The sequence below is a fragment of the Molossus molossus genome, unplaced genomic scaffold (genome assembly GCF_014108415.1).
Source record: "Molossus molossus isolate mMolMol1 unplaced genomic scaffold, mMolMol1.p scaffold_m16_p_10, whole genome shotgun sequence".
NCBI lineage: Eukaryota > Metazoa > Chordata > Mammalia > Chiroptera > Molossidae > Molossus > Molossus molossus.
The window spans coordinates 37,429,645-37,442,043 of NW_023425345.1; the positions used below are offsets into that span (position 1 = coordinate 37,429,645).

A 12,399-nucleotide genomic window follows, 5' to 3' on the forward strand; every position below is an offset into this window, starting at 1 on the left:
ATTAAAAAAAATGGTCTTCATATGAAAAAACATTGAGAATCACTGATCTAGTGTGACAATGCTAGAATTCAATATTAGGTTATTTTGTTGCATCCTTTTCTTTCTCTTTGTTGCTCAAATTAATGGATTATATACTACAAAGAGGAGGTTGCATTTTATTTCCCCTCCTTCCATATAAGCCCTCCCAAAAGCATGATGTCAATCATTCCACAAGTGTGGGAGGGGAACTGGGATAGAGACCACAAGAGAAAATTCTCTATGTCTTTTGTTAGAAACTAGAAACATCTGCTGGAAATGGTAGATGCCAGACAATAACTCACAGCACCTTTCAACATTCTAACCACCGAACGTCTTCATACCTGAGCATCAAGTCCCACCCTGCAGCCTGGGCTCACAAAAGAAAAACAGGGCGGGCCGAGAGAACACTCTCTGAAACTAACAAATAAATGGAAACTCAATGGGTGTGGAGACAGATAATTTATAAACATACATCTGTGTGATTTGGTGACCGTGGTTTTCCCAAATTAAAGTTTTGTAATTTGTCCATGTTGCACAGTCCTGGGGGCTAGGGGGAAAAGAAAGTATTGGAAGGCCAAAGAAATCTATCTTCAAAAGGCAACCAATGTTTTGAAACCAAGAACTCTATGTGGTAATTTAGGTGTGTTGTATTGGACAAGAATGGGAGAAACCTGCTGCATGCAGAAATCACTGTAAAACATGCCTAAGGACACCCACGCATACAAAAGTCATCTGGGAATATAGTTATGCTTTCTGATGTTCCTCTTTATTTGGATATTGCATCTCCTAGATCGAAGTCCATAAGTGGATGAGAGGAAAGAAAAACAACAACCAACCAACCAAGATGACATCAGTGGATTTAAACTATCTCCCAACCTGGAACCTTTTAAAATAATCTGAATGACAATCTAATTTGAACCTGCTTCCTCCATAATGTGAGTTTTCTCATTTCAACACAATAGTTTACTGGGCACTCAGCAATGATGGTGGGGTGGTTTGTTTCTCTAGTCCTGGCATAAATCTAGAACACACAAAAAGAACTGAAGTCCTTCTGGAAACTTTAGATGCAAGGACTTCGGTCCTTTGAAAACATTTCTTGTTTGTTTTCCTTTAAGAGCAGGGTTTTGTTCATCTTGCTCACTGCAAATCCCCAGCACCTAGAAGACTTGCCAGGCCCTGGCATATAGTAGGCACTCAATAAATATTTGTTGAGTGGATGAATGAATCTCTGTCAATAGTTGTTAGGCTAGGCTGGCTTCTACTGGCATCGTCTTCAGCTGTAGAAAGGATAATTAATTGCCACTACTGCTTGATTTATGTTAGCCTTTCATCATGAACACTGTCATTTTGCCTCTTTTGCCAGGCATCAACTTAGGTAAGATTAATTTATCAAATAGTTGTTGAGTGAATGTTTCTGATATTAGGCTCTCATGAGTGCTCATGTTCAGTCTCTTGCTTTGGTGGGCTTGAAGAACCAGCCTAAAGAAATCTGAGTTTTGCTCTATACTGAAAACATTTGTATAGAATTAAAGTCTTGTGATTTTCTTGTATTTAGATATATTAACCAAATCAAAACAATTCCATTAATTACGGATGACTTAATTTGTTCTTATGCATTGTTATATTTTCTAAATTAATTATATCATGGGTGTATTTTTCTAATCACTAAAAAAAAAGGAAAACATTTACCCACCCTCCTTGAACTTCAAATAGGATGTAGTATTTAGAAAGCATGGCCTAATTTTCTTTTTTCAGGACCTGAATAGACTATCTGGCTACACAAAAGGGAAAATAAAACAATATCCCTTGTGAATAAATGCAAGAAGTGTGATCATTTCAGTAATTGGCCTGATTGGCATTTGTGAGAGTTGTTTGGTTTCCAAAGTTATCAGGGTCGATGGCCACACTGGCTATTCTGGTAAAGGAAAAAATGCTATATTTTATAGAAATTCCACATTATAGAGAAAACATCTGAGACCAGATAAAAAGCAATACTCAACTATATAGAGTACAGTTTCAAGGCATCATGATATGAGTGAAAAGAATAGGGATCTGGGTGTATGCATTTGAATCCTAACTTAATTACTGCTCTGTGACTTTGGGCAATTTAGTTATTTTAGTTTAAGTGTACTCATCGGAAGAGAGAACATACTATTCCTTTCCTTGAATCATTATAAGGATTAAATGCAATCATGTACATGAGGTAGCTATGAGAAAATTTGGAGCATTATAGGCACTCAATGTATGTTAGTTCTTTTTGACTCCACAAGCATGTTTTTGATCCCAGGGGAGACGTGCTGTATCGATCATGCTTCCATAGAGAGGGCAGATAATTGGAAAATAAATAAAGGCATACCTCAGAGATATTGCAGGTTCAGTTCCAGACCACCACTATAAAGCAAATATTGCAATAAACGAGAAACAAGAATATTTTCATTTCCCAGTGAATTTAAAAGTTATGTTTACACTATACTGTAGTCTATTAAATATGCAATAGCATTACGTCTAAAAAGGCCAATGTACATACCTTAATTAAAAAATATTTTATTGCTAAAAAATGTAATCACTATCTGATCCTTCAGCAAACCATAATCTTTTTGCCAGTGGAGGGTCTTACCTCAGTGTTGATGGCTTCTGATTGCTCTGGGTGGCAGTAGCTGAAGGTTGGGGTGGCCATGGCAATTTCTTAAAATAAGACAACAATGAAGTTTGACATAGCAATCAAATCTTCCTTTCATGAATAATTTCTCTGTAGCATATGAAAAATTGGAGTCAGTCCTCTCAAACCCTGAGGCTACTTTTTCAACTAACTTTCTGTAATATTTGAAATCCTGTATTGTCATTTCAACAATCTTTGCAACATCTTCACCCGGAGTAGATTCCATCTCAAGAAACCACTTGCTTTGCTCATCCATAAGAAGCAACTCTATTCAATTTTTTTCATGGGATCACAGCAACGGAGTCACATCTTCAGGCTCCACTTCTAATTCTAGTCCTCTGGCTATTTCCACCACATCTGCAATTACTTCCTCCAGTGAAGTCCCAGACTCTTCAAAGTCATCCATGACGGTTGAAATCAACTTCTTCCAAACTCCTGTTAATATTGATATTTTGACCTCTTTCCATGAATCATGAATGTTTTTAATGGTATCTAGAATGTTGTATAGTTTCCAGAAGGTTTTCAATTTACTTTGCCCCGATCCAGCAGAGGAATCGTATTCAATGCCAACTGTGGTTGTACAGAATGTATTTCTTTAATATAAGACTCCTGGACCCACGGGTTGCAGAGCGGCTGTTGTGTTAGCGGGCACGGAAACAACATTGATTTCATTGTACGTCTCCATCAGAGCTTTTGGGTGGCCAGGTGCACTGTCAATGAGAAGAAATATTTTGAAAGGAATCTTCTTTCCTGAGCAGTAGATCTCAACGGTGGGCTTAAAGCATTCAGTAAACCATGTTGCGAACAGATGTGCTGTCCTTCAGGCTATGTTGTTCCATTTACAGAGCACAGGCAGAGTAGCTTTAGCATCATTCTTAAGGGTCCTCGGGTTTTCAGAATGGTAAATGAGTATTGGCTTCCACTTAACATCACCAGCTGCTTTAGCCCCTAACAAGAGAGTCAGCCTGTTCTTTGAAGCTTTGAAGCCAGGCATTGACTTCTCCTCTGTAGCTACAAAAATCCTAAGTAGTATTTTCTTCCAATATAAGGCTATTTTGTCTACATTGAAAATCCATTGTCTAGTGCATCCACATTTACTAAGTATCTTAGCTGGGCCTTCTGGATGACTTGCTGCAGCTTCTACATCAGCTCTTGCTGCTTCACTCTGCCCTTCTGTGTTATGGATTTGGCTTCTTTCCCTAAACTCATGAACCAACCTCTGTTAGCTTCAAACTCTTCTTCTGCAGCTTCCTCACTCTCCACATTCACAGAATTGAAGGGTTAGGGCCTTGCTCTGCATTAGGCTTTGACTTAAGAGAAGGCGGTGGCTGTTCGTTCTTCTATCCAGACCACTGCAACTTTCTCCACATCAGCAACAAGGCTGTCTCACTTTCTTATTATTTGTGTGTTTGTTGGCGTAGCACTTTTAATTTCCTTCAGGAATGTTTCCTTTGCATTCCCAGCTTGGCTAACGGTTCGACATGACTTTTGAAATGTCTTTCTCACTAAGCCTGATCATTTCTAGCTTTTGATTTAAAGTGAGAGACATGCCACTCTTCCTTGAACACTTAGAAGCCATTGTAGGGTTATGATCTGGCTGAATTTGAACACTGCTGCGTCTCAGGGAATTGGGAGAGAGATGGGGAATGACAGGTTGGTGGAGCCATTAGAACACACACTATATGTATTAACTTCACCGTCTTATATGGGCACAATTTGTGGAGCCCCAAAGTAATTACAATAGTAGCATCAAGATCACCAATCACAGATCACTATAATAAATATAATAATAATGAAAAAGTTTGAAATATTGTGAGAATTACCAAAGTGTGACACAGATATGTGAAGTGAGCAAATGCTGTTGGAGAAAAAGGCATGGATAGACGTGGGTTTGCCATACGCTTTCAGTTTGTAAAATATGAGATATCTGTGAAGCTCAAATGGAGCAATAAAATGAGGCTGGCCTGTGTCATAAAATCGCTGCCTTTATTTAGTAACTTGCAAACTTGACTAGGTATTTTGAGACCTTACCTGTGTATATGAAGAGATATTCTGCAGTGGTTGACACAGAATGCATTAGTTTTTTATTTCTCTTCAAGGTTTATTATGAACCTTTAATTATAGCAGAAGGACCAACCATCAGTTTCAGCTCCCACTTCTATTTGACAGAGGAAGAGATGCCTGAAAAAATGTGATAATCCACCCAGCCGGTGTGGCTCAGTGGTAGAGTGTTGACCCATGCACCAAGAGGTTGCCAGTTTGATTCCCGGTCAGGGCACATGCCCAGGCTGTTGGCCTGATCCCCAGTGGGGGTCATGCAGGAGGCGGCCAATGGATGTTTTCTCTCATTGCTGTTTCCATCTCTCTCTCCCTCTCCATTACTCTCTCTCTAAAAATCAATAAAAGAAAAATAAGCCAAGCAGAAAAAGACAAATACCACATGATCTCAGTTATATACGGAATATAATGAACATAACAGTCTGAGGAATACGGTAGACTCAGAAACATGGAAGTAGGGCACAGACTGACATCCCTCAGAAGAGGGGGTGGTGGGAGGGAAGAGATAAACCACAGAACTTATATGCATGTGCGCATAACCAATGGACATGGACAACAAAGCCGGGGATGGGGCAGGGGGATGGGGAGGGAGGTGCCAATGGGGTAAAAAAGGAGAAACATCTATAACAAAAAATAAAAAAATAATTTAAAAAATAAAAAAAAATAAAATGTGATAATCCTGCACCCTCTGCCAAAAGAAATGCAAAAGAGGAGATCAATTAACATCCTTGCTACATCTGTAATACATTCAACAATAAAGATGAGTTAAAAAGAACAAACAAACAAACCAAAAACATCCTTTCTGATTAGATACATTTATTCTTGTTCTTGTGAGATGATGAAAAATGGACACAAATTTACTAATGTTTTAGAAAGCTAAGACCAAGATTCTGAAATATTTTTTTCTTTTTTTTAGAGTGAGCACAGAAGGGCTGTAACACAGATAGAGGGATCAAGTGAATAAATCTAATGTGCCCAAAATATAACTGTATGAGAGACTTCAATCAAGGGGACAATTGTTTCAAAATAAGATTTTTCAATTTGCAAAAAAATTAGATATAAAGTTTCTCAACTTCTGTTCCCTTAAAGTTTTAAAACGTGTTGGCATTTATTTTTGTTCTTGAGAATCCAAACCCCTTTCAATGAGAGTAGAGATTACTTGGGTTGATGCATATGACCCAGACTCAGCCACTTAACTGCTTCTGCAGGGGCCTCTGAAATTTGAGGGAGCATTGCTAAGACACACTATGGCTTGGGTGTCACTCCCTGACAGCAGCTGCTGGTGTCTAGTGTAGTGGTGCCCAGCTGTGACCATGGTGGAGGTGTCAATGGCAATGTCTCACACAGATTTTTCATATGGATGTATCCACAGTTCCTATCTTCCTTGGTTCTGGTCTTTTTTTTCCCCCCAAGATATTGTCCTCTAGCCCTCCCATTGATGGTCACCTAAATTATATCTATGTCTGATAATTTTTTTCTGCTTAAGTAAGTCAGAATGTATTTCTGTGGCATGCAACCAAGTGTTTAAAATACATAGTGAGTTTTAAAAAATTACATTTACATTCAACTTTTCAAGAATACATGTCTTGTGAGGAAATAAAAACTGATGTTTTAAGTATTGAAGGGATAGATAGGAGAGTAGTGAATAGGATTAAGTGAAGTTCATCTGTAGAGACTTCCCAGAAGTACATTTGGAAAGGCTTTGGGAGGCACCAGTAGATAAGGGGTGCGTGGAGAGGGTGGGAAGGCAGGGCAGGGGTAGGCACATCAGTTATATCCAGCCTGGTGGCTCATGAAGAGCTGAGAATTTTTTTTAAAGGAACAACTATTTAATAAAAGAATGAGAGCTGCTGAGTGCTCTCAGAAAGAGATCTCCAGTCTGACTGGTGGGATGCCATTTCCTCTCCAATTTTTATTGCAACAACCTCACCAACTACCATTCGGTTTCAAACCTCCCATTCCTGGGCCACACAATGGAGAAGGCGGAAGTGTGCCAACTCAGCGAAACACCTGGAGAACAACAACATCTTTTTTCAATTATGCCTTTGACATGGACAGGGAGTGGAAATTCCACTGCGACGCAACAGGTGAGCTCCTCTGGGCTATGGACAAAGGCCACATGCTCATGCTGCTAGCTAAGCTACCTGTCTTTGTGTCCCAGCCAAACATAATGTGCTCCCTATTAGAAGAGAAGACAGTGAGTCATGCAGTCTCAGAAACTCACTTTTGTGAGAGGATGTATATCAGGCCTGTGTGCTTAACTTGTCCATGACCACAAGATACCACGACTGCCTTTCTGAGAAGCAATTAAGCATCATGTCCCAAAGAGCTTGGGAGAATTCTTCGGAACTGCTAGGAGAAATCATAAAGTATCATCAGCAGGGCTTACAGTGCCACTGAAGAATGAGAACCTCCATAGCTCCCTGAAGAAATTAGACTCCGTTGGCCTCTTCAATGGCTGGAATGCACAGAGCCATCTGGAGAGCTCTGGGCTCGCTTTCTTTGTGCCTCGGTGTTGTGGTCCTCAGCAGCCGGCAGTGCCTTGAGTCAGGTTTGTTAGGACTGGGAACAAAGGGGTTTTGTTTGAATCTTAAGATTTTTAAGATATAGAAATGGCAACCTCAAGTGATGACAGGGTCCACAATTGCTGTTGAAAGTCAACAGGAAACTCGAAGAGCATACACTAGAGTCTCTGCTTTCCTGTTTCTCTCACTACACAGCCTGTTAACGGTGGATAAAAACTTTGATGTCAGGGTCTCCAGGAGTGTTTAAGCATACAATAGGCTACGTGTTTAAGAAATTGGTTAGTTCCTCTCCTCTGTGTTCACTTTTTGAAACTTTTTACTTTATTACAATTTAAAAATTATAGGGAAGTTGCAAGAACTAGCACAAGGAACTCAATCTCCCCTTTATCCCACATTCACTGGTAGTTTATATTTTGTCCTGTTTGGTTTATCATTCTCTCTGTGTCTCTTTATATGCACCACATATACACATACCCTTCTTCTCTATTTTTAGAAAAACAAGTTATTTTATTTATTTATACCCATCCTTATTTTTTCCTAAACTATTTGAAAGCAAGTTGGAGGCACCGTGCCTCTTTATGCCTACATACTTCAGTGTTGTAGAACAAGAACCTATAATATATAACTGTAGCACAGTTATCAGGTTCAGGAAAATTAACATTAATATTAAACTCTAATCTACTATCAATATTCTGATTTTTGATTGTCCCAAAAGTACCCTGTACCCTATTTCTCCCCACCAAACAGTTCAGTCCAAGAGTACCTATAGCACTTAGTTGCCTTATCTCTTTAGTTTTCTTCAACATGTAATAGTTTTTCAGTCTTTCTTGACTTTGATCTCATTGAAGAATCTCTGTATTACTCCTGAAAGTGGGGTGCCCCTATTTTTGCCCTCTTCTCTAATTCTTCTCATTGCTAAGTTCCTGGATTTCTCTCTAACAACCAAAGATTAGGTCCATTTGGAAAGACTTCAGCAATTAGACACGTCAGAGATGTGCCTTCCACACTTTCATAGGATCTGAATTCACCTGGAATGAATTCTTAAATATCAGGTAAATGCAACTATGCAGATATTCTCAGTCTTCTCATTTCTTTACACTGAATAGAGCAAAGCTCCTGACTGATTTTCCAAGAGTTTTCTCCTTGAGCAATTTATCTTCTTGGAAACGCTAGGGAGAAGGGCAGCTCTATCTCACCAGGGACCAGCCTTGGCATTCCTTATCCTCACTGTGTGTTACGTTCTTGAATATGATGGTAACTCTGGCAATTGGTTCTTGGTAATATACCAGATTCAACTCACCACTCCAAGGTCAGCAAAGAGGAGAGTTCTACATAGAGATAAACTCTCAATAATTACTCTTGCTTTTATGAAATTTGAGTGAGATCAAGATGTTCAGAGTCAAATTAAAAGCTCTTGTAGCATTCACTGTGGTCTCCGTGAGAACTGGTACTCAGTCTTCTGAGTAGGGAGCCCTGATTTCTACCCAAGACCTGAGCTTCCTGAGTAGTCTGGGAAAGTTATTCCTCCTTTAATTTCTTTCTCTATAAAGTGGGAATAATTATATCACAGAGATAATCTATGAAACTTCTAGAAAAGAGGTAGCAAAGACCCAAGCACAGCAGTCATAAATAGTCAGTCAGGGCCGTGATCGTTTGTGGGGTTAATTGGGAGTTGCTGGCCGTGTCCCACACGCAGTGTGGCTTACTGATAGAGCAGGGTTCACCTCCACTTATTTACAGCAGCTTCTGAAAGAGATTATGGTGGACAATGCCTCTGGGTTTATGATGTCAAACAACCTGGATTAAGCAGCATTATTCAGAATACAGACTGGCATTGTGATGAAACTGGCATTTGTGGTGGCTGATAAAAAGATGAGATTTATCTTATGAGAACTCTTAAAACTTAGCAGAGCCTTGTCTGGGCTTGATCTATGCAGTCTCCTCTTCTTCCCATCCCTCAAATGAAGATTCTTGCTCACACTGCTCATGGTGGGAGGGCACAAGTGCATCTCTCTCTCTCTCTCTCTCTCTCTCACACACACACACACACACACACACACACACACACACACACACTCCCCATACGCTTTGTACCAGACATTGAGTTTCATTCAGTCCCTCATTGCCTTTCTTTCAACTGCCCCACCCCGCCTACCACCCCCACTTCACCCCCATCTCCACCTCCCCCCTTGTTTGCCCCTCCCCTGCATTCCTCCACCAGCCAGCCAGCCCTCTCCAGAAGCAACCCTGTGTGGACTTTGCCATCCCCTCTCTCTACCCAGCTAAATATAACCAGCTCTGGTCTTATCCCTGCAGTCTTCCATGTGACAGCCACCTAAACTGTTTAACTAACCTGTTCTAATGAGATAATGAACTACCGGCTTTTTGTGTGTGTTCATTTCCCCCTCTCTTGCCTTATTTCAACAAAAACTTTTTGTTGTCAGTGCCTTAAAGCATCATGGCAGAATCAGTAAGAAATACTTTTGTCATTTGGACTTTATTTTGCTTTTAAATCACACTGTTTAGGTTGGTAGTCCACAAGGGGTAGCTCCAAGTCACTGCATATGTTTGCTGATTACAGAAGCATCTGACTAAAGGCACTTCTTGAAAGAGGGCATCAAGTCCCGCCATTGTCAGCAAAGAAGTTAGGATTCAATGTCAACACAAGTGAGAACAACAATAACTCAGTTCGTTCCTGAGCTCCAAGGTCTGGAATTTTCTGGAAGATGCTCTATTGCTCGTCTATCATAATGTTCATGTCTTACAAGAGCAAGTGCCTGCTAAAGGCAGATATTCACCAGTGTCAGTGAGATCCTCTGTTAAGTAACAGTGAGTTTCTCTTTTCATATTGGGGGTGGGGGATGACTAAGTAAAAGAGCCCATTTGAACCATTGTGGGTTTTAATTTTATGTATGTATGTTTTAATCCTCACCTGAGGATATTTTTCTATTTATCTTCAGATAGAGTAGGGGGGGGAGAGAGAGGGAGAGAGAGACATCGAAGTGAGAGGTACATATCAACTGTCCGCCTCCCACATGAGACAGACCATGCCCTTGACCGACCAGGGCCCATTGAGGGTTTTTAGAATCCCTGTATATAGTGATTAATGTTTACTTTTCAGGCTTACTTTTCAGGCTTAAGGTAGAAGGGTTTTCTTCATTCATTCATCTTTCCCTGCATCATCATCGTCATTCCAAAATCATCCACTTTGCCCTTCTTATTTTTGCTTACATGTATGTTCCCTGCATTCCCCTTCTCTTTATGTTCCTGAATTCCCTTCTTCCCTTTCTACAGCCATTCTTTTCCTTCTGATAATGCTTGCCCACCTTTTCAGCTGATTCCATAATTTGTTTCTTTTGCAGTACTGGCTCATCTTATCTATTCAAATGTATCTTCCCAACTTATAGAGGCATACCCTTCGCTGACTCATTTTTCAAGTTGTCACTGAGACAAGAAATGGAATGATCAGTCCCATGAAGGCATGAACTTTACCTTCACAAGCCCCTTTGGATCCATCACTGAACATACCCGTCTAGAATAAAGTTGTCCTGGTCAGCACACTGGCCATGGGGGGCATTCCTAGTTCACCACATGGTTACCTCCTTGCCTTTGTGTGACCATCTACAGATTCATTCATCCACATACACACATCTGGTCTTATAAATGGGATTTGATATAGCCTTTAATTTTCAGTTTGCCTTCAATTTTCAGTTTGCCTTCAAGGAATTTAGTTATAGTACTTTTAGATATGTTCCCTCAACTGAATCAGTTTTAATAAAACACAAATTAGTACAAAGGGGCTTAAATTTGCCAATCCAGATAAAGTGTACAGGGTCATTGTAATGTGAGCTTTCTAAATAAGAATTTGTTGGAATAGATGTGATGCCTCGGGGAAAAGTTGGCAATATCATCAACTAATTAAGGAGAAAGAAAACAGTGACACCACCTTTGGAAGGAATCTAAGATGCCATATAATTCCTTTATTCTGGGGAAGGTTTGATTTCTGTGACATAGGTGATCCAGATAAAACATTAATTTCAAGACCTTGAGGGAGGTGAAATCAACTTGTTTCCAACTCCAGAGCACATCAGTGGAGCCATCAAGACTTGACGCTAGTTCTTGGCAATCTGCAATACAGAATTTGGAATCCTCCCCCACCCCCGCTGAGAATGTTACCTTAATGTTACTATAAAATTAATTTTTTTTTTTTGAAAAAAATTCTTCATGCCGTCTCAGAACAGAGAAGCATCTTATGGTTGCTCTCTGGCCACCCATTTAAAAAAACTTATATGAGGGCATACAGAAGAAAATAAAATGCTTGAAACCATTTCATCTGATGCTGGTAACTCATTCTCATTAGACTTGATACATTCTAAACTTATATTAAAGGGAGAATAACAGCTTTACTTAGAAGTTGGGACAAAGTTCACTGGGCCAGAAATTATTAAGTGGTTTGTCTCCTACTTACACAGCGAGCAATAATTTATATAAAGGTAGTGATAATAGGAAGTTCCCTACAGCAATGTACAGTGTATACTATAATTTAGGTTTGTTGGTTCATATTTGTGTGTTTTTAAAGGTTTTGGGCAAATTCAGGCAGATTATATCAAGACTTACGTTGACTCATTAGCCCACCCTAACAATTCCATGAGTATTAACAACCATAAATACAAGAGTGAAAAGCAGAATTTAGAGCATGAAAGGAACTCCGTGTTCATGAGGTCCAACCCCTCATAAAGGTCCTGAGGCCTAGAGAGCTGACTCTGAGACTTGCAGTCTTCTCTGTTTCCTGGTAAGGTGACGTTACTGAATAAATTAAATTTACCTGACATCAGGAACATACTAGTAATTGCTTTTTCAGAGCTGAGCAGTTTTCCCCTGTCTTTCTTTGAGCAAGAACTAATATTATCTGGCACCTTGGCTAGGACAAGATACACAGGATGTGGCCATAGAGCAAGTATTTCCTGTGCAGCATTTACTGGCTTACGTAGAAATTGCATCCTTGATTTCACACTAAGTTGAGAGTTAAATTGTCCCACAACTTGGCATGCAGGGCCAGTATCTACAAAACACTTGATAGCCATGAAAATGCGCAAGAGATAGAGATACACTAGGGAAAGGAGAAACACAAATAACTTT

The 12,399-nt window shown here is 39.8% G+C and overlaps 1 pseudogene; it reads right to left on the reverse strand.

Annotated features, from left to right (window-relative positions):
• Positions 1–2,568: 2,568 nt before the first annotated feature.
• LOC118623680 lies at positions 2,569–4,256 on the reverse strand (annotated as a pseudogene).
• Positions 4,257–12,399: the final 8,143 nt, after the last annotated feature.